Here is a 22732-nt window from a genome sequence, read left to right as displayed (position 1 = left end):
TGGGAACTCAGCTGTCTTGTCTCTATGGCTCTTTCAGTCAAAACTGGGTTACTTTTCTGACAACCTCTTTCAGTCAACAATGTTAGATGACTTGAAATTATACTTCAACATATGCTTCAAACACTTTATTACTCTTTCCTGGCCTGTAGCCTCCCTTGTTAATTTGTCATAACATCTGCCTGGGCCCCCTGTCATCACTTGTCTTGGCACCTGACAATCTCAGTTCAATGAAGCTAGGATTAGGTCTGGCTTGATGGCTGTGAAGCAGATGTTCCCACAGTCATCATCAAATTGCATTTCTTAAAGCCCCACCCTAGAGTTAGTTAATCATAGAGATACTTTCTGGCTCTTTGAAGTGAAGGGTAGCCAGCAGATTTTGCAGATAAAGTGAACAGAGACATAATATGGCATCATAGCAAGGCCAACTCTCTCCATATCCAAAGGAAATTGGATTTTACAATATATTTTTATTCCAAATGGAGATTTGGGGATCCTCTACCTCTTGTTAGATTGGGGAAAGAGCAGAGAATGGTGGAATGGACTTGAATTTTGAGTTTAGACAGGCCAGTGTTTTGGCTGTATGATCCTGAGCAACTTTGCTCATTTCTCGGAACTTGTCCCTTCGTTTGTGAAGTGGGGTAATACATTTTTTACAGGGCTGTTGTGAAAATGTGGAAACATGTAAAACACATTGCAGGTGCTCAGATGTTACTTCCCTTCCCTTATTGACTAGGAGTAGCCATCACTTTGTGAAAGGGGTTGTCAGTACATGACTAGGACTCAGAAGGTTAGTTCTTCAGTGAATAGCCTGATTCTTTGATACTAATGTCTCAGCTTCAAGGGCTTGAGTAATCGTTTTATTGCCTTGAACTTCCTTTGGCCCAGGGTCCCACCCACCCCATATGAAAATGAATACCACTGAGCAGCCAAGTGTTCCTCAGTTGTAAGCACTCTCAGCACAAATGTGTGAAAAGGAATTTAACGGCCAGAAAGCAAGTAACTACAACTGAATATTGCATATGAATAGCAAGGTTCCCAGTAAATCCAAGGACTCTTATATGTCATGTCGTTAACATGACTATCTCCCCTTCTCTTTTTACAGTCCGTGATGATAGGGGGAGACAAGGAGTTAGATTGAGTTTGTTCCTGTTTGGGGCTCCATTGAAAGCCTCTGATGCAGTTTCCTGCCAGACCTCCACTTTCTCTTTGCTGGAGATTTTTCACAATTACAGTAGCACCATAATTAGAACTTCTGAAAAATCACAAACTAGATAGAAGCTGGATGTGCTTTAGAGCCCTTCTATGTAGAGAGAGGTAGAACAACTCAGCTTAGACTTGTGATATGCTGATTACCTGTCATCCATATCCAGTTATTAAAACAGAATCTCTAATCTTTATGAGCAAGACATGGTCAGCTCATAGTCTCATTACTGTGTTTACTCCAAAGAACAGAATATTCTAAATTTTAAAAAATTTCACTCTTTTGAATAATTCAGGCTGTATCTCCACACAATCTCTAATCTCTTCTAGTTCAAATTCGACAGGTGTGATTGTTTGAATGTATTTTCCTTTAAGCATACTGAATAGAGATATGAAAAGCAGGATTTGATAAAATATAATGTAATTTAGAGGCGGGTTATTAACTTTATGAAAAAGAGTTCCTTTTCTAGTTGAAACTTCTTTGGCCCAACTAAGGTGGTGATAAGGTCATGGAAAAGACAGGCAGGGATGCTTGAGAAGAGCTCTGGTCTAGACCCTAGGGCCATTACCAACTAGTTTTCTCTTGTTAGTTATATCAGATAATTCTTTGGCCCTCAGTTTCTTCATATTAGAGCGCTGAGCAAGATAATCTCCATGACTTCTTCTATAAATTCAAGTTACAGGAACTAATCTATTGTTTAAAACAAGGCCCAAATTTCTGTCTTGGACATTGAGTCTTTTATGGAATTGTTAGTGAAGTCAGGAATTTCCCAAACTCTATTTCCCTTTATTCCTGAGTTCTACCATTAAGTACCACTGGTAATAGAGTTCTAAATATTTTATTATAACAACAGCAATTTAACATTAAATTTAAGGGCATATGGAGAAAAAAATGGTTCAAGTTAAAAGCATGCTAATATGTTTCATGTGATAATGAGCTTGCAAATGAGCTTGTATTCAATAGGCTTGCAAAGTTTCTAACTAATGCAATATTTTGTTTTACAACTTATATCTGTATCCATTAGTTTCTAACTAATGCAGTATTATGTTTTACAATTGGTATCTATAAAGTCCATTGAGCAGTGCCTTTCCCAGTTGATTCAAATGTGTGCAAGTTGACATTAGCGAGAACACTTTCCTTCAAATCACACCTGTCATAATACATGATTTGAGTCCTAAATTTAAATTCATATTGCATGACAATTCCCTTGCGTTTCTCTGATACATTTAAGAAGGTTGATGGTATTCCTCAACCAAATTTTTAAACATTAGGATAACTCATTATTTAAAACAAATTTGAGAACCGAAACTCCACCAGTCATTACAATGACTTTAAAAGTGACTCGCCGAGTTTGGTGGTCAGCCTATTTTTTAAAAACTTTGTTTGAAAAAAAAAAAAAAAACTTGGTTTGAATGGAAAATTGAAAAAGCAAAGGACTATTAATAATGACAGGAGGTGGGTGTATAAACAGGTGTAGTAGACTATGGTGACAGAGACGTGAAATTGCTGCATTTCTAAAGAACCACATCCCCTTTTTTTTTTTTTTTTTTTGGTCACCTTCTCAACAAATAGTGGTTTTATGATTTGGAAAAATATGTACTGAATGTTGAGACTAGACCATCAAAATCATTTTTATTCAAGAGGGTGAAAAGATTTCAATGAAGAATTTTAGGACTCAAAAGTAAGAATGAGTATTATTTGTTTTAATCTGAACTTCACACCATAAAGGAGATCAAACATTTTCACGAGTGTTTATAATGACCATGACCAGAAAGTCCTTCATTTCTCACATCCAGGAAGTTATCAGATCTTACTGACTCTATGTCCTAAACATCTTCAGTTGCCTCCTCTTTTCTCTGTCTTCACTGTCACCACCTAGGCTCACGCCATTATTATTTCTTACCTGGATGACTGCACCAGCTCCCACCTGTTGTATTTCCAATATCGATTCTCCATTCTGCCAACAAACTGACCTAAAATAAAAGTCTGATTGTGGCTCTCTTCTGTTAAAAAGACTTCAATGAATTCCCATTGCCTTGGAAATAAAATTCAAACCTTCAGCATGACATAAAAGATTCTTTATGACCTGACATCCGTCCTTCTGTTCAACCTTATCTACCAGCCCTCTCTTCCACACTCCAAATTAACTTCTTGGTCATGCTGAACCAAATTTTAGCTCCCTAAATGCACCTTGCTTTCTCGCCATATGTCTCTGCACGTACTGCTCCTCTTGCTTGGAATGACTTTCCTCACTTTTTCATCTGGGAAACTGTTACTCATCCTTTAAGAGTCAGCCACCATCTCCTTTTTTCATCTCTAACCACTCTTCCAGTTTGCTCTTCTGCTGGTACGTTCCCACGCGCGTCCCACTGCATGCTGCATCCTACTCTGAATTGCACCTCGTCACCGCACTGCAGTGCAGTTGTCCACTTTCTCTACACTGAGAGCTCTTAGAGGGAGAGGACTGTATCTCGTTCGTCCTTTTCTCTCAGCACCTTGCATAATGCCTGGCACAGAGTAGGCATTCTGTAAATGTATGTTACGATAACCAATGTATAAATAACCCAAGAAAGAAAAGTTCAACATGGAGCAGCTTTAAAATAGGATTAATTATACGAGTTGTTGATTCAAATTGTTTTTAACGCTATTGAAACTGCTACGACCTACAATAGAAAGGCTCCAAAAATGCAAAAAACTCACAGTAAACATTATTTTTACTTGACTAGAAAGAACCACATTAAAACAACAACCTTTCTTGATACTCTTTTATTTTACTTGGAAAGAAAAGGAAGCTTTTTTTTCCCCTCCATAATCTTAATAAATTCATAATTTCCCTTCTCTCAAACTGCAGTTGTCACTGGCATCTTAAATCTGTGAAACCTTATCAAACCTAGTTAAAGCAGAAGAGGTAACTACTGTTTACACTTCTTCAACCACTCTGTAAAGTTATTAGACATTTTACTTACATGTTCGCAGTGTAATTCTGAGAAAAATGCAAGTCCCAAAACAGTTTGCTTTCATAGGGAGAAACAACAGGCACAGCAAGGATGAATCTTCATAAACTTGCGCATCCAGGAAATATTATCTTATTTTTTTATAGGGTGGTAATTCTATGAACTTAATTTCTATATAAGCCCTAGTTGGAAGGCAACTAGAAGGAGAGGTGACAGAAACTTAATCTTAGAATGAGAGGTGACAGAAACTTAATCTAAGTCAACTTGGACTTCTCTTTCCTTCTTGAAGTCTAGGGGCTGATGTAGTTCCTGGGTGTCAGAGGGGTGGGGGGAAGGCGTGTTTGGCCCGTACTCTAATCATCTAACTAGCTATCTCAAGTATTTTTGTAATATGCACATGGACACGGTACAGCTACAGGCCACACACAGTTGACAGTGATCTCAAACTGGCTATTACAGACATCTAAGATACTGAAAGCGAAAGTGACAGCATACAGCTTTCTACTGGAACCAAGTGATGGATATTATGATCTCAGCTCCAAAGTACGTAATATGCCCTCTGGGGAGCTCAAACCAATTTCAAATAAGTTTAAAATGTCATACAAGGTTAATGCATGTAATGAGTTCTACAGAAATTAAAATATTATATAAGGTTCAAAGTATGTAATATTGTATTGAACAATAAAGTTTTTTTATGTCAAAAACAAATTATTTTTAAGTTGTCAACACTGTATCTGCCAAACCAAGGATGTCTGCAGGCCAGATGTAGCTCCCAGGCAGTGCATTTGGACTTCTGCTCAGACCTGTTGATTCATACTTTGATAAAGTAGTTTACAATGCTTCCCAACATATTTGACACCAGGGCACACATAAAATTATGATAATATTTGTACAGCACACTGTAAAAAGCTTCTTGTTGCCTAGAGGTATCTGAACTGTGGCCTCCTAATGCCTAGGTCTCAGCCCTCCCCCCCTGAATTATTGGGGGCCTGAAAAGCTATCCTGGGCATCCCTGTAACCCATCTACTTGCAGTGCCCACTATGGCATGACCCAGTCTGCATTAGAAAGCACCGAACAGTGTCTGGAGGAAATGAGATCATACAGCTTTTGGTGGTAGTAGAATAGTGAAGGGAGGGGGCGGGGAGAAATCGGAGGATGTGGAGAAGTATTTGCTGGGAAGCAGGGAGGGTGGCTGGCTAGAGCACCTCAGTGAAGACCCTGAGTCCTGAGCAGCTGGTATAATTTCCTTGAAGACAAGGAGTGTAAAGGTCTTTGTACCCTGGGGCCTGGCACAGAGACTGACATTGAAAGTGCCTTCAAAATGTTTGTTGAATAAATGAAATGCAATACCAGGGTGCTGATTCCAGAAGAAGAGACCTTATCTCAAGACTCTACCTTTGTGGGGCCGGGGGTAGGAGTAGTCCCTTGTCTGCCCCACCCATGGACACCTACCACTCCTTCCTCCTCCTCCCCACCCAACCCCCTTCCCTGAAGAATTTTCCTGATCCCTAGGGATCAGACTCTTCTTTTTCTACAACCCTCAAAAAATATTCTCAGGTTTATATTTTCTTTCCTACCTCTTTTTTTTTCCCCCCACGACGGGGTAAGATGAAAGAAAGGAAATGCTAGTTGGTTTAAAACAACTAAGGGTGCATAAAGACTTCTAAGGGGCAAGATAGATTTACAGGATGGATTCAGCTTCTGGATTTCAACTTCCTTCATTCTCCTTAAAACTGATCTGCTTGAGGACACCCTTTCACTGTGCTGCTGTCTCCTTTCTCACCTCCCCTTGCATAATCCCATCCCCTCCAGCTCCCACATTAAGAAAGAAAGGCCTCCCTTCCTCTGAGATGTTACAGCACATTGCCCTGTGGGTGGAAGAACCTCTGAAGTGCCAGAGAATTCAAATTATTGGTGTCGACAGTGAGCAGGAGGAATAATTATAATAATCTTTTTGAAACTCAGGAGGTTTTCACTTCTTTACTTTCCACAAAATTAAAGGAGGAATTAATTGAATCGTCAGTTGGTGACTCATGAAAAATATTTTTAATTATCCATTACTATGTGATTTTAGTTCTGTAACTCTTAAGAGGTTCAAATAATTGTAGGCTATTGCTATAATAAAACTCCTTTCAGTTCCATCTTCTCATTTATGTGAATAAGTTTTTTTCAGAGCTTACATTGAAACAAAACAAAACAAAACAAAATGTATATCTAAATTCTGGCAGTAAGTAATATTAACCTATAGATACATAAACTAATTGAAAAAAGGCCCCTTCAGAGTGTGTGAGGGGTGGCAAAATAGGTGAAGGAGATTAAGAGGTACAAACCTCCAGTTATAAAATCAATAAGCCACGGGGATGTAATATACAGAATAAGGTATTTTGTCAATAATATTTTAATAGCTTTGTATGGAGACAGATAATTACTAGGTTTATCATGGTGATCATTTCATGATGTATGCAAATGTCAAATCGCTATGTAGTACACCTGAAACTAACATAATATTGTACATCAACTATATTTCAATTTATTTCTTTTCTGGTGTTAATTTATTTATAATCATGAAGCCTTGAAGAATCTTCAAAAAAAAAAAAAAATCAAAACCATTCCTGCACAAGAAAGGCTATAGTTCCTCACCCCTCCCCCTTTGCAGTAATAGTGATGATGGAATACCAAGAAACAGAATGAACACAGTGTATAGCTCAACCTACCCAAAGAACAGAGATAATGAACTATATTTCAGTTTAAAAAAGTGAAACCTCATCTGCTTTAGGGGAGTGTCAATAAATAATGACTAAAACTTTTCAAAATCAAGAAATTGCAATATAAGTATGTTATTTGGATATATGGAGTTAAAAATAGAAGTCGTTGCCTGTTGGAAACGGGAAATAGGGGGAAGCATATGATACTTTTGTTTGTTATATGTCTTCTAGGACAACTTGATTCTTTAAACCATATGGATGCATAACTTTAATATTAATAAATAATAAAGTAATAATAATAAAGTAACACATACTTATAATACCATTATTGAATTGAATTCACACACAAAAAAGAAAAAAGGCCCCATTATCTTATTAAAGATATATTTACAATAAAATTTTAACTTTCCATATTTAACATTTATTTAAATATGTCATTTATGTTCTTTGATCATCTTTATCTATTTAATAACTGTAATGGTAACTAACTACAGAAGAAAAAAATAACACAGCATTATAGAACCAGAGAATATTTCAATTCGTATGCATATTTTTATTGCAAAAAATTATGATAGAGTGATAAATCAAAGATTTTCAAGCATCAAAACATGGCATATTAGGTTAAAATTTTGTGGGGAAAATGGAATGAAAGTATGAGTTCAAGGAGAAAAAGAAATGAAGTTTCTGACAATTAAAAAAGTTTGTTCATATATATTTTTGAAATGTAAAAGATGGTGGGAATGAAATCTCTATGGTATTTACATTCCTTGATTGTTTTTAAGAGTGATTTAATAGTTTAATTTTAAACATGCCAGTAGTTACAAGACACCCGAAATCACATCTTTTGCCATTATTTAAATTTGATGAAAAAATTCAGATGCAAATTTTAAAATATGTGAGGGAATAAAAAGTTTTTTAAAGTTATTTTAGGGAGATTGCAAGCAGAGTCTAAGCACTGCTGGTTTAGGAGCCAGGCCCCAGATCTTGGGACCAAATAAAATCCTGTGTACTTTATAGACTCCATCTTTAGCATTGTAATAAATGGTCTTATCTTTTACTTTGGCAGTGGAGCAGATACTAAAGAATGCTGCAAGGAAATCTCAGTAATTAGCTATTAGTAATAGGAGAAAACATCTAGAGTATTTAGCTTTAAATAACTTATAAATGCAGATGATTCAAACTTATAATTCCAGCCCAGACCTCTTTTCTGAGAACTAGATTTACATTTCCAGTTACCTGTGACAGCTTCACATGGTATCTTCTTACAGGCAGTTTGCCAATATCATGTCCACTGTCCAGTTCTGGTACCGTGATTACCCTCCCTGAAACCCCAAACTGGCTTCTCTTCTCAATAAAGATCCTCTCCCTCAGAGTTTTAGGCATTGTGGCCCCTTGCTTCTGCCACAGTGGCAGCTGTGGATACTCCTAGATTGCCTGGAGGCTGAAACAGAAAAAAAAATAAGAAATGGAAAAAAAAAAAAGATTTAAAAACTAGGTGATTTCTTCTGTTTTCTTTGAGCATTAGAAACAGAAAAGCATCCTCTTTCTGTTTCTTGGGCCATAACTAGAGCCTTCTTCTGGAGCTCTCTCTGTCCAGGACCGGTTCCCACTTCCGGTTTCAGGCTGCCCTGAGTCCAGGCTAGGAAATACTGGAGGGAAAAGAAAATAGGAAACTCACTGCTGATTTAGCAGGACTTGACATTCTCATCTTCTTTTCCAACCTGACTACTGCTGTTTCATTTTAGAGCAGTCATGCATTCTGTCCATTTTATATCTCCATTCAGTGGGAAAGACAGGAGGGAGTCAGCTTACCCTGAACTGGAACCTCTGTATTCTGCATCTTCACTTCTTATTCTAGTACAAGCATTTTCCATTTTTGTTAAATAGTTAATAGGCACCTACCACACTCTCGATTAGACATTTAGGTTGCTTTCCGTTTTTCCTTACTGTAAACTGTGATGAGTGTATACTTAGGAGAACTCAGGAAAATCGCTCTTTTTGTGGGACCTAGGCCTTCCAAGCAGATTTCTATTATTAATATAATAAGACTCCTTCTCCTTTTCACCATCAGGCTATCTCTTAAATTAGCTCAATCTAGTAGGTGTTAAGTTATAAGCAAGGTCAAGCAACTCTGTTACAGTACAATAGTTTGCATTTAGGGGCAAATGTTGTATTTGACCTTTAAGACCATAACTGTCTTACAGCGATGTAATTCGAGGATGCAGGAGTGGTCCAGTCCATGCATGTCTGGCCATTGTTGACAAGACACTCAACTGTATCTGGATAGTCCCATAAAAATCAGACCCCTGGGCTCTCTCTCTCTCCAGGACAGCCTTGCACAATAGGATGCAGGTCAGTATGATGTGTTACAACTTCGGGAACCTAGAGAAAGCACTGCTTTCCTCTCCTGTGGATCTGAGGCAGACCCTGTGATCTTGGGAGACGCACAGACATCCAGATGCTCCCAATTCTCTCCACTGTCAGTATGCTCTGCCTCTGTTCTTGGAGTGGTGAGAGTTATAACCCTTACTCTGTCTTGGGGTAGCGACCCTCATCTTTCCATCCCACTGAGTCAGCAGAGGGCTGGAGGTGGCATGAAGCTTGCTTTTCATTTTATCATGTATCGTGAGTCTGTATTCTCCATGTAAGGGCTCACTTGATTAGAGGAAAAAGAACCAGATTTTAGTTCCAACTGGAGTAGTAGGAAATTACTCTGATTTTCTTCTGTCAGGATTAATCTCTCTATATGGTTAGATTTCTTTCCAGAAAGATGGTACCAATTTACATCTCCACTAATCATATATGAAAATGCCTGTCTCCCTACACCCTTATGAATAATTCTCATTTTTAATATTCATTAATTTGACAGATGAAAGGTGGCAGTTTCTTATTTTAAATGTGTATTTCTTTAATTGCCTGTGAAATGGAACATATTTCCATGTTCACTGCCAGTTGAATTTCTTTTGTGAATTTTCTATTCTTGTTCATTGCCCATCTATTTCCCTACATGTTTTTTTTAATTAATTAACTAATTTATTTATTTTTGGCTGCATTGGGTCTTCGTTACTGCACGCGGGCTTTCTCTAGTTGCGGTAAGCAGGGGCTACTCTTTTTTTTTTTTTTTTTAATTATTCATTTATTTATTTATTTATGGCTGTGTTGGGTCTTCCTTTCTGTGCGAGGGCTTTCTCCAGTTGCGGCAAGCAGGGGCCACTCCTCATCGCAGTGCGCGGGCCTTTCACTATCGCGGCCTCTCCTGTTGCGGAGCACAGGCTCCAGACGCGCAGGCTCAGTAATTGTGGCTCACGGGCCCAGTTGCTCCGCGGCACGCGGGATCCCCCTAGACCAGGGCTCGAACCCGTGTCCCCTGCATCGGCAGGCAGACTCTCAACCACTGCGCCACCAGGGAAGCCCAAGCAGGGGCTACTCTTTGTTGCGGTGTGTGGGCTTCTCATTGCGGTGGCTTCTCTTGTTGTGGAGCATGGGCTCTAGGCACACGGGCTTCAGTGATTGTGGCTCACGGGCTCTAGAGTGCAGGCTCAGTAGTTGTGGCTCACAGGCTTAGTTGCTCTGCAGCATGTGGGATCTTCCCAGACCAGGGCTCGAACCCGTGTGCCCTGCGTTGGCAGGCAGATTCTCAACCACTGAGCCACCAGGGACGTCCCTCCCTACATGTTTTTAAGTGTTATATATGTTTTTAAAGATTATATTTTATTTATTTATTTGGTTGCTCTGGGTCTTTGTTGTGGTAGGAGGGCTCCTTAGTTGCTTCTCACTGACTCCTTAGTTGTGGCTCGCAGCCTTTTTAGTTGTGACACGCGAACTCTTAGTTTTGGCACACATGTGGGATCTAGTTCCCTTACCAGGGATCGAACCTGGGCCCCCTGCATTGGGAGCGTGGAGTCTTAACCAGTGTGCCACCAGGGAGGTCCCAAGTGTTATATTTTTAAAGATTCAACATTTTATATTGATCATTTAGAAAAATCAGAGTGGAAGTATAGAGCGGTATAATGAAACTCTAGTCTCCAGTTCTGATCATTTTGCTACATTATTTATTCTGTGGTGGCAAAGTTTTCATTCATAACTGAAATCTAGAAAGGCTGCAAAAGCTTAAATTAAGATAGTGATCTAAGTTTTCTTCTTCCAGCGTTTTGATCAAACAGGTCACCAATGCTCTTCTTCCTGCCCTGCCTGCCCTCTGGTGGAGGTGCCAAAGAGCAGGCCAGGAGAGCAAGCCAGCCATAAACTCTGGGGGGGGGGGGGGGGGCGGGGTAGGGGGGGCGGGGGAACAGGGGATAGGGAGGGGGGGACCAAGGTATGCCTAAATGGCAAACCAGACCCTGAATAATTAAAGAGCCAGTGTTTGACTTAACAAACCTCTTTTCCTTGGTTTCTCTAACCTTAAATAGGGATGACAGAATTTACCACAAGGCAATTATTCCCAAACTGGCACTTCTCAATAGGTACTGCTTACCACCTTTGGTTTTGCTGAACTGATAATTCCTGCACAGGAAAAACATTTTTTCCCACAATTCTATATCTGGGAAAAAACACAAGTTGGTAAAGTATAAAGACCTAGGAAGTAAGGGTTCCGATCCCAGCTCTAGCACTTGCTAATTAGTTGGGTGCCATTGGATAAGTCCCGTAAACTCTCTGAGTCTGGGTTTCTTTATCTGTAAATTAAGAACAATGATGCTAATGAGTCTATTTTGAGGCTCAAATGAGATAATGGTAGTGAAAGTGCTTTGTAAATAATAACCACTCTACAGATCTAGGGTAATATTAATAGTGTTGACAGCTCTTCTCTCTCTGAATCAATGTTTAACTTGACTTAGTTGCCTTTGTATGTTAAAATAAGAAATAATCAGTTTATCCTTTTAATCTTAGCAAATAAATGGAGCCTTTGGTCTTAGATCCATAGAAGAGGCAAATTACATGTCCTGATGTGACCCAGGTCTCTGTGGGTACTCTCTAGATCTCGCTTTCATTTTGCTTTTAATTACAGCATTAAAGAGTGGAAGGTTTAAAATGACACTTTTCAGAACTAGTCATTATTTAGTGACTCTATATTTCAAAAATATTGCTCATGTCTTTAAAATAAATTATCAGTTTCTTTTATTGTTACCTTGGCCTAAATATAAATTTATTGACAGGGTGACGATAATGGTTTTTAGTTTTGTTTTTTTAAAACATTTCCTTGAATCTGTAATAATTTAGAAGATTTAATTATTTAAACATTAAATGTTTAAGTTAAATGTTTAAGTTGCATATACATTTTGTTCTGTGTGACTAAAGATAAATGTGAAGATATATAAAATTATGTAACTAGAAGATTTGAGAGTTCTGCACTCCTGTCCCTGCTATGTACACAATCTTTCCGCCCTCCTGCATCCCACTGTAGTGCGATATACTAGAAGAAAAACAAAAAAGGTAGCTATTTGAAAAGAGAGAAAACTGTCAAAGGTACCTGGTCTGAGTCACCATTATTCTTGCCTCGGTATTCACAGTAACCACCTATCTGATTTTCCTATTTCTGTCTGTTCTTAGAATAGCAGCCCCAATGATTCTGTTAAAATCCAAGTCAGATAATGTCACTTACATGCTCAAAAACCTTCGATGGCCTTTACTCCTCAGTCTTCTTTTCCTGCCCACCCCTACACTCCCTCAGTTCAGCCACACTGGCCTTCTTGACCCTCAGGTCCACTTCAGCCTTGCCCTGGAAGGTGCTTCCCTCAGGTATCTGCAAGAGTGGCTGCCTTACCTCCTTCAGGTCTATTCGTCTTCTCAGTGGCGACTTCCATGTCACCTCTTTTAAAATTGCAACTGTCACCCCACCCCTATATTCCTTACTTCTATAACACATTACCATTCAGCATACAATATGTTTACTTATTTCTTTTGTTTATTATCTATAATATCTTCTTCTTTCCCCTCTAGAATGTAAGCCCCAGGAGTGCAAATGGTTATGTCTGTTTTGTTAATTGCTATATCCTCAAAACCCAGAAGAGTGCCTGGCTCATAGTAAGTGTTCAATAAATGTTTGCTGAATGAATGGATGAATAAAACAACGATAAGTCATGGTCTTATTTAATTTGCAACACTGTGAAAATGACAAAATTTTCATCAAAAACTTTTTAAAAAGTCACAGAAACTTTGGATATCCTCTGAGGTTGAGACCTATTACTATAACATCTAAAGCATCAGTGTTCTCTTATATTTTGGGCATTCTGTGTCTCAAGAATTAAGATCTTCTTTAATCCATCACTGTCAAGTTTAATGTAAGTATAACTGTGTAAACCACTCCTAATTTGTAATGAAAGGAGGGAAGAATTGAATAATAGTGAAACATCTTTCCTTTGCTTTCTTTGACACTGTAATCTGCTGACGTTAGTTTTGGCCATCCATTTTCTGACTTCCTTTTCTCTCCTGTTTCCAAAATATAGGTATTAACAAAGAATCTTGCTTGGGTTTCTTCTTTTGCTTTGCATGCTCTTATCCAGTTTTATGGCTTCTATTTCCTCCTTTTTTAGATTGTTCTCAAATCTCCAAGCCCAATCTTGATGTTTCTTATTGGCTCCCAATTCTACATGTACCAGGCTGGTTATATCTACCTGGCCATCTTTCAAGTTCTCAAACCTCACACATCTAAAACTACATTAATCTTTTTCCTTTAAAACTGGTTCCTGTTCCAGTGACCCATTTGTGTTAATGACTCTGCCTTCTTCCAAGTTTGGAAATACTTCCAAGGTCTGTAATCGTTCATGACTTGTTTCACACTATCATTTGTCAAGCCTTGCTGGTTATACTTCTAGAATATCTCTTGAATCATCTTCTCCTTTGCTTTCAGTGGATCAGGGATGGGGCCTGAAATTCTGCATTTCTAATATTCTTCTGAATCAAGCTGATGGTGCTGGTCTAGGCTTTGGTAAGCAAGGGCCTGCTCTAGGCTGACAGCGGCCACCTGACCTAGTTGCCTGCTTCCCAGTCCATGGCCAAATCTAAGAAAGACTCAATTCTCTTTCAAAAATAGAGATTGGATATTGCCTAGTCTTGTTTGAAAAGAGAAAAGGTCTTTTCTATGTCATAGAAGATTTGGAAAGTTACAGAGACAGAAGATAAAAAATTCAAATCAGCCACATTGGTCAATTAAAAATTAATCATTAACACTTTGAGATATAGATATAGATATATAGATATATAGATATATATCCTTTTAGTTGTTTCTTTCTAAACAAGTAAAATATGTTCAGGTTATATCTGTATTTTTCAAACACCAAAGGGATCATTTATATCTTTCTTTTGTTGCCCAATGTATAGATTTGCTAAGTGTATTGAATCCCCTGACTTACAAAGTAGAATCTGCCTTTTCTTTTTTTTTTTTTTTTTTTTAATCTGCCTTTTCTATATGATAAAAACACTCAATGCTCCTTTGCTCACTCTACCTTATATCTGGGAACTGGGGACTTGGTACAACCAAGCAGATGCATCCTCTCTAGGCTCTGATTCAGGACCTGGTGACTCAAAGCAGCAGGGATGACGCAGAATCCGTTCTGACCACGGCCCAGCAGTGATGGCAGCTGCATCCGGTTTCCAGTGGCAGCAAAGACAGCTGTTCTGGGGCAGTGTGCAGTGTCCAACATCTGAGGACTTGGCAGTGCAAGCCATGGAGTCAGTCAGTGCTTGGCAGCTGTGGTGATGACTTCACAGGACCAGCTCTGCAGAGTGCTTTGGGTGTGGTTCTTGCCCTGTGGTTTGTCTTCCCAGCTTTACTTCTTAAATTAGCTTAAAAGTTGAATTAATTTACTGGCAACAAGTGCTAATGATGTTAACAATAACTAACTCTTAGATAGATATTAACAGTAACTAACTTTAGAGAGTACTTATTATGTGCCAAGCAAATTTCAAAGTGCTTTATGTATATTAATTCATTTAATTTTTACAACAACCCTATGACATATATACTGGTATTATTCCCATTTTACAGATGATGAAACTGAGTTGCAGAGAGGATAGGTTACGTGTTCAATGTCACACGACTGTAAATGGTGGCTCTGAAACTCAAACCCAGTGAGTCTGACCTCGTTCTTAAGAGCTCTGATACATGTACTGTTTTATAACCTAATTTTTTTCATGTAACAGAAATTTTGTAGGCATTTCCATGTTATTAAATATTCCTCTAAATATTTAAAGTAGCTGCATAGTGTTCAGTTATAAGGGTGATTCATGATTTATTTAACCAACTTGCTATTGTTAGACATTAAGTATATTCTGGTAGCTAAACTTCTTTTTTTTTTTTTTCGGTTAATATCCATGGCCGTTTCCCTAGGATACAGTTCTAGGAGTGAAACGCTTGGTCAAAGGGTATTTTGATTGCCTTCCAGAAATATTATTCCAGTTTACACATGCAGCAGTGTATGGGAGCATCCTGTTTCCCTGAGTCCTTATTTGCACTGAATATTATCATTAGATTTTTTAAACTTGTGGTACTGAAAATGATACATAGTTTTCTTTTAAACCCAAAATTATTTAAACATTTAAAAATACATTTATTGGTATTTGTTTAAAGTTCCTTTTTTGAATTGACTGCCTTCATCACCTATGGGATAAAGTTGAAACTTAGAAGGCAATTCAAGGCCTTTTCTACTCTGACCCTAACTACTTTTCTAACTAATTCTCCAAAACATTCACCCAACACACCAGTGGGGATTATTTTGTATTAGTTGGAGCCATATGAATGTGCTATTTTTCTAGGCCAAAAAGTGGTTGACTATTGACAGTTTTATATGGTTAAACCTTATAAATTTCCAAAACATTTGCTCTCCCACTAGAGTGTTTTCACAAATGTCCTTTGCCTTTCTCTGCTTGGTGAAATCCTTCATGTTCTTTATGAGGCTGAGTTCACTGGTCACGTTCCCTATTCCTTTGCCATCCATATCCTGTTCTTTCACTCTGGCTGAGGTTACTGTAAATCACCCCTCTTCATTATTTCCACTCTGCTCCTTTACTATCAAAGCTGTAGAATGGTCCCAGGGTATTGCAGCTGGATAATATGTTTGCATCTGCCTGGCAGAGGCCAAGGCCTCTGCTGCTTTTTGCCAGCAGAGACTCTGTCTTATTTATTTTGGCAGCCACAAAGCTACCAAAGTTTCAGGCTCATAGCGGATGCACAACAAATATCTGTTGACTTGAAGAACCAGTAACTTTAGGGCCCAGGAATTGCCTTACTAGCCACATATTAATTGCAATTTCCTTCCATGCTAAGTAAGGAAGAGCATGTGTAACACCCTCTAACATCTTCTAATATGGTTGGTTGGTATTGTGTATGGAATTGGTCCTCCTTAGTTTGAATCCTCCATCCTTATAATTTTTTTCCTATATTTTCAGATGTGGTCATTATATTGCAAATCAATGCAATTAATTTATTCCATGGCACAATTCTCAAGGATGAAAGAACACAATTCTCTTACTAGCTAAATAAGTAATCAGTGTACTTCCAAGGAATAAATTTTATTTTTTCCCTTTTAACCATATTCACCTTTTTTCTTGGTGAACTTTCAGGAACTTTTAGTGACTTCCAGGAAATACTAATGCTAATGCTAAAGTTATAATATTATGACAAGATTCAGGAATCATTAAAAGTAAAAATGTTTCTAAATAAACATTAAAAATCTTTAAACTGAATCTTATTAAGACAAAGTCTTCTGTTTATAAAAGAGATACATAGCACAGTCAATATAAATTGCACTTACAGGGAGAAAATCGTGGAATCATAGAACTTTAAAGGTAGAGAAGATCCCCAAGGTTCTCAGTATGTACTCTTTGGTGGAAAAATACCAAGTGAGAGTGGAGGAGAGAAGGTAGAGTTCAGCTTTGACTCCATATTCCCCCACCCAGTTAACTTTCAAGTGATGATTCAACCTTTGCTCATCTTCTCACATCTACGTGTCCTGCCCTCACCATGGCTTGAATAAGTTCAAGTAGAAACAGTGTCGGGATTTCCCTGGTGGTCCAGTGGGTAAGACTCCGTGCTTCCAATGCAGGGAGCCAGGGTTTGATCCCTGGTCGGGGAACTAGATCCCACATGCATGTTGTAACTAAGAAGTCCACGTGCCGCAACTAAAAAAGATCTCGCATGCCACAACAAAGATCCTGCGTGCCGCAACAAAGACCCAGTACAGCCAAATTAAATAAATAAATATTAAAAAAAAAAAAGAAGAAGAAGCAGTGTCAATGTCAGACCTCCTTTGTGTTTATAGTCAGAAGGGACTGGGTGCCCTGGCTCTGACCTTTTCTTTCCCGCTGGTCATTAGGCATGTGTGTACTCAGTTTTGCCTTTTGTAAGTGGGTTTCTCTAACCAGGGAGCTGGTTCAATTACCAGACCCAAATATCCAGAAGATCTGTTTGAGATTTTAAACCAGGGGGTAGAATGTTATAATAAAAAAGACAGATAATAACTATTGGCAAGAGTATGGAGAAATTGGAACCCTCCTACACTGCTGGTGGGAATGGAAAATGGTACAGCTGCTTTGGAAAACAGTCTGGCAGTTCTTCAAATAGTTAAACATAGAGTTACCATATGATTTAACAATTCCACTTCTAGGTATACAGAAGAGAAATGAAAATATATGTCCACACTAGAGCTTGTGCTTGTACATGAATGTTCTTTGCAGTATTATTCAGAATAGCCAAAGAGTAGAAAAAACCTAAATGCCCATTAGCTGATAAATAGATAAATAAAATGTGGAATGCTATTCGGCAATTAATAAGAATGAAGTAACTGATACATGCTACAGCATGGGTGAACCTTGAAAACATGCTAAGTGAAAGAAACCAGTCATAAAGGACCACGTATTGTACGATTCTATGTGAAATTTCCAGATAGGCAAATCTATACGGACAGGAAGTAGATTAGTGGTTGCCCAGAGTGCTGGCTAAGCAGGGTGGGGTTTCTTTTTGGGGTAATGAAAATGTTCTAAAATTGATTGTGGTGTTAGATGTACAAGTCTGTAAATATATTAAAAGCGATTAAATTATATACTTTAAATGTGTGGATTGTATAGTATGTGAATTATATGTTAATAAAATTGTAAAAAAGAAAAAAGGGGTGTGTGTTCTTTTCATTTAATTTTGTCTCCTAGCCCTTCTCTGACTAGCTGGATATTCTCAGCCTAATTTCACATTTGCTTCAACCTTTAATTCTGCTTAAAGTCCAGCCAATCGCTAATGTAACAGGGTAGAAATTTAACTCACAGTACAACTCAGACACAAAGAGAAAATGTAAGTTCTTTCTTTGGTCTGTAATTAGTCTGGCTTTCCTCCTGAAGCCCAACTGATGGATAGTGGGAAAAATGAATGGCATGTTTCATCCTCAGTCTCTGGGAGGCCACTATGGTGGAAGGAATGGCTGGGAATGATCTACCTGCAGCTAACACATACTATTCTTGCTGCAACTAGATCCACTCAGATGACCAATGGATCAATGGACAGTGTGGTGCTACATATGTATGATTCTGAATTGTTGTCTTGATTCTTGATTCTGTGCCTTACTTTGGCCTCTGTTTTTTTCTGTGATTCAAGACTTGCTTTGAACTCTGGATGTGTGTGCTCCATAACTCACAGTGGCTCTTCTGACTTCTGACTACTGGCTCTGTTTTGAGCACTGGCTCCCAAGCAATGCCTATGATCTGGGTCTGCTGTGTTCCTGTACTTGGTCACAAAGGTTCATTGTTTCATTCTCCTAGTCATGGCTTCTTATGCCATTTCTATGATCAGTAGCTAGCTAGGGTGATAAATGATCATTTTGTGGTTTCCTGAAGCATTAGAGTTTAATAGAATACAGACACATTTTCCCTTCTTCTGAAACTATATTTAAAAGCACTCTAAAGTGTTTTAAATAAATTTGCCATGTTTTTATAATTTTGTATTAATGATGCTATGAGTACTTATTTTACTAAGCTCTATTTTTTTTTTCTTTTTTTTTTTTTGGGCAAGAGAGCTATTGGTGCTTCGAATGGAGGGAGGTACAGAATAGTATTGTATAATATTAGCTGATCCAGGAGGGAGATAAACTGCGATGTATGTGTGTGCTTTTAAAATTGTTTTATCTTGGCCAAACCAAGTCAGTGATGTGACAGTTTGGAAAGGAATTTGGAGTACTATATTAAGTGAAAAAAAATCTGTGTATAAGTAGACCCAAGCAGTTAAAACCTGTGTTGTTCCAGGGTTAACTGTATTTACTGGCTATTTTGAGCAATTTTTATTCTGAAAATTATTATATTCTATAAACCAAAAATATTTCAAAATTGATATTCATTCAGGACTGAATAGTGTCCTACATTCTGAGAGCCAATGCCTGGGCAGTCTTTTTTTTCTTAACAAATAATACATTATTTTGGAAAGCACAACCCAAATTTTAAAATATTTAACATTATATGAATGCATGTTGAGTTTACAAAGAGACAACCTTGATTAAAATATTTGACTACTAAATGAATAGGGATTTGAGAATGTATTTTTTTTTGAGAACATTTTTTTTTTTAATTTATTATTTATTTATTATTTATTTTTGGCTGTGTTGGGTCTTCGTTTCTGTGCGAGGGCTTTCTCTAGTTGTGGCAAGCAGGGGCCACTCTTCATCGCGATGCTCGGGCCTCTCACTATTGCGGCCTCTCTTGTTGCGGAGCACAGGCTCCAGACGCGCAGGCTCAGTAGTTGTGGCTCACGGGCCTAGTTGCTCCGCAGCACATGGGATCTTCCCAGACCAGGGCTCGAACCCGTGTCCCCTGCATTGGCAGGCAGATTCTCAACCACTGCGCCACCAGGGAAGCCCAAGAACGTATTTTATAGGCTCTTTTATTCACTAGAAGCTATCTTTGTGTTTATTATATACATACATGTAAATTTGAAATTTGGGGATATATATGTAAATATATAAAAATAAATATGCATATATAAGTAAATAATAAATACATGTATACATTCTTAGGTATGTTTCCCCAAGATTCAACTAGATGTAATTTTCACATTATCACCTTAATCAAAATCATACCTGTTAATTCATAAATTATACCTGTTACTTCACAAAGAAGTGAAAGGTTGATAATGACAATTTAAAACAAGTGTACACTTTTGAGTATTTATTTACTTATTCAGATATTCAAAAGTATTAAGAGGTATAAAAAATGCCTGAGCCATTTCTAACAACTCTACAGCAGCCAGAAGAAATACTAATAAAACATGTGGTGAAATTACATAGATCACTAGACCTGAAAAAATGTGATAGTGATAGACAAAAAACATCCAAGAAAGAAAAGAAAAATTGGAAATGAGAAGAAGAATGAAACGCTGAAGGACTCATCTAACCAAAGCCCTGGATGGATCATTGGCCAGTCAGTGTGGAAGGGTGTAACATAGGAAAAATGTGTTTATACAACTTAAGCACTCACTGCAAGGACTTTATGTATTATTCTCACACGACTCATACCTCTCATTCCATTTGTATCAATTAGGATGCAGATTAGACAGACTGCTGTATCAAATGGGCCCAACATATAATGACAGGTAAAATCCAGGGTCTATAACGTGGCTTGACAGTGTCTGGGACTGAGGCTCCTTCTATTTTGTGGCTTTGCCATTCTTGAAGATGTTGCCTTTATGATTCACACCACTGAAGTTGGCTCACTACCATACCAACTGGTTCCACATTCCAGCCAGTGGGAAAAGGAAAAGGGGGCGCAGAAGGCCATGTGAAACCTGGCATGGTTATTAGAAAGGAAAATGAAAGAGAAAGAAACCTGACAGTGTGTCCAATATAGTTTAAGAATAGTTAGATTTGGGAATTTAAACAGTCCCTTAGGCAATGCTATGTCTTTCTAGGAAAAAATAGTCAACCTCTGAGCTATCCCCATCCTGTTTCTCTCCTTAAGGTGCCTGTTGTAAAGGGAAGAGAGATGTGGTTTATGTGTCCCCATTGATGTGGGATGAATTGAGGAGATTCGGCTGCTCACCAGGTTTCAGCAGGAGTCAGTCATTGAAATGGTCTCTTTTCAGGGCTCTACATAAAAATCAAGGACAAACTCCTCTGCCCTTGGTTTGACTTTCACTTTTTCAACACAGTGGTCCCTGGACCAGCAGCCTCAGCATCACCTGGGAACTTGTGAGAAATGCAAATTCTCGAGTCCTACCCTAGACCTACTGAGTCAGAAACTCTGGGGGTGGAGCCCAGCAGCTGGCCTTTAACAGGTACTCTAGGTGATTTGAGACACATTAAAGTTTGAGAACCATGGATTTAACGCAATTCATTGAAAGGAGAAATCAGAATGCATGCTCAACTGACTGACTCTCTTTTTCTCTTGGTCTCTCTCTTCTTTTTACAATTCCCTGGGACTAAAAAAAGTAAGCTTTCTGTTTACTTCCCCTGATGTAATATCCTACTACCAACATTTCAGAGCAACATCCCATAATAAAACAAGCAAACAAACAAAACTTGTGAGAATGGGCTCTTTGAGTTTGGTTGGAATAAGGTACTTGGAAAATAACCTGGATTGCTGCATGATTCTATTTTGAATGCCAGAAGCTATTACTTCTGCTTTTGCATTCCTTCTTTAAGATATACTAATTTCCCGCCCCCTCCCCTGTTGGATACCAGGAACTGACCATGCCAATGGTCCTGTTCTCAGAGCAGTAAGAGAAGAGCATATTATTTATTTATTTTTTACATTCATGGTAAGTTTTTTATTTTTTTTTAATTTATTTATTATTTTATTTATTTATTTTTGGCTGCTTTGGTTCTTTGTTGCTGTGCACGGCTTTCTCTAGTTGCAGCGAGCGGGGGCTGCTCTTAGTTGCGGTGTACGGTCTTCTCATTGTCGTGGCCTCTCCTGTTGCGGAGCACGGGCTCTAGGGTGCATGGGCTCAGTAGTTGTGGGACGCAGGCTCAGTAGTTGTGGCTCACGGGCTCTAGAGCACAGGCCCAGTAGTTGTGGCGCACGGGCGTAGTTACTCCGCGGCATGTGGAATCTTCTCGGACCAGGGCTCGAACCTGTGTCACCGGCATTGGCAGGCGGATTCTTAACCACTGCGCCATCAGGGAAGCCCCGAGAAGAGCATATTATTTTTCCAGGTATTAACCAGTTACATATACTCACTTTTGCCCGAAGTCTACACTTAAATTTGATGAGAATGATGAGGAGGACTGGCTGCCTGCTCCTATATGCTCCACAGAAGGAAATAGTACAGGGCAACAAAAACAGAGAAATGGCCAAGACAGAGAATGTCTAATTCTGGCTCTGTTTCTGTCCCAGCATCCTCAGTGAAGTGCATAGTTTCCCCAGATTATGAAATAGAGATAACATTCTGAACGCAACATTGCATAAAAAGGCAATTATTTTTACTCCTTCTTCTTCACAGAAATAGTCATTGGTCTTCCTTCTCAGTGCGAGTTAGAATTTATACTGCCTGAACAGAAAATATTTCAGTTTCCTTGGGAGAGAGTCGCCTAGTAAACAAAAAATGTGTGGGATGTTGAACTCATAATTATCTAAAAGGAGTAACTAAATATACTACATTAATATGGTTGTAGATTGGATGTTGTCATTTTCTGTGACTAGGAGATTGAGAAAGAGACATGATTCTTGTCTGCACCTAATCTATTCTCTATGTCTAACCTTTTGAATAATCATTTTAAAAATGTAAATTGCATACTCCCCTATTTTGGGGCTTCCCATTGCATTCAGAGTCCCCTTCAATCTCCAAGGCTCCACAGGTTCTGCCCTTGTGTTCTTCCACAGTGTCATATCAAGGCTTCTCTCCTCAGCTCCCCACCCCCGGCCCTTGCTCATATTGGCTTTCTTTCCATTTCTTGAAAGAACC

The 22732-nt window shown here is 38.5% G+C and overlaps 1 long non-coding RNA gene across 1 annotated transcript in view; it reads left to right on the top strand.

The window, feature by feature from the left end:
• LOC309632175 overlaps positions 1-21145 on the top strand; it is a 66566-nt gene extending 45421 nt beyond the window's left edge. Inside the window, exons 3-4 of the long non-coding RNA XR_014246769.1 lie at positions 9066-9213; positions 14358-21145. This is a non-coding gene — a long non-coding RNA (uncharacterized lncRNA). The remainder of the gene's footprint in view (positions 1-9065; positions 9214-14357) is intronic.
• The last annotated feature ends 1587 nt before the right edge of the window (positions 21146-22732 follow it).

Source organism: Balaenoptera borealis (assembly GCF_965194805.1).
Source record: "Balaenoptera borealis genome assembly, chromosome: 7".
NCBI lineage: Eukaryota > Metazoa > Chordata > Mammalia > Artiodactyla > Balaenopteridae > Balaenoptera > Balaenoptera borealis.
This window is presented reverse-complemented; position numbering and strand designations above follow the sequence as displayed.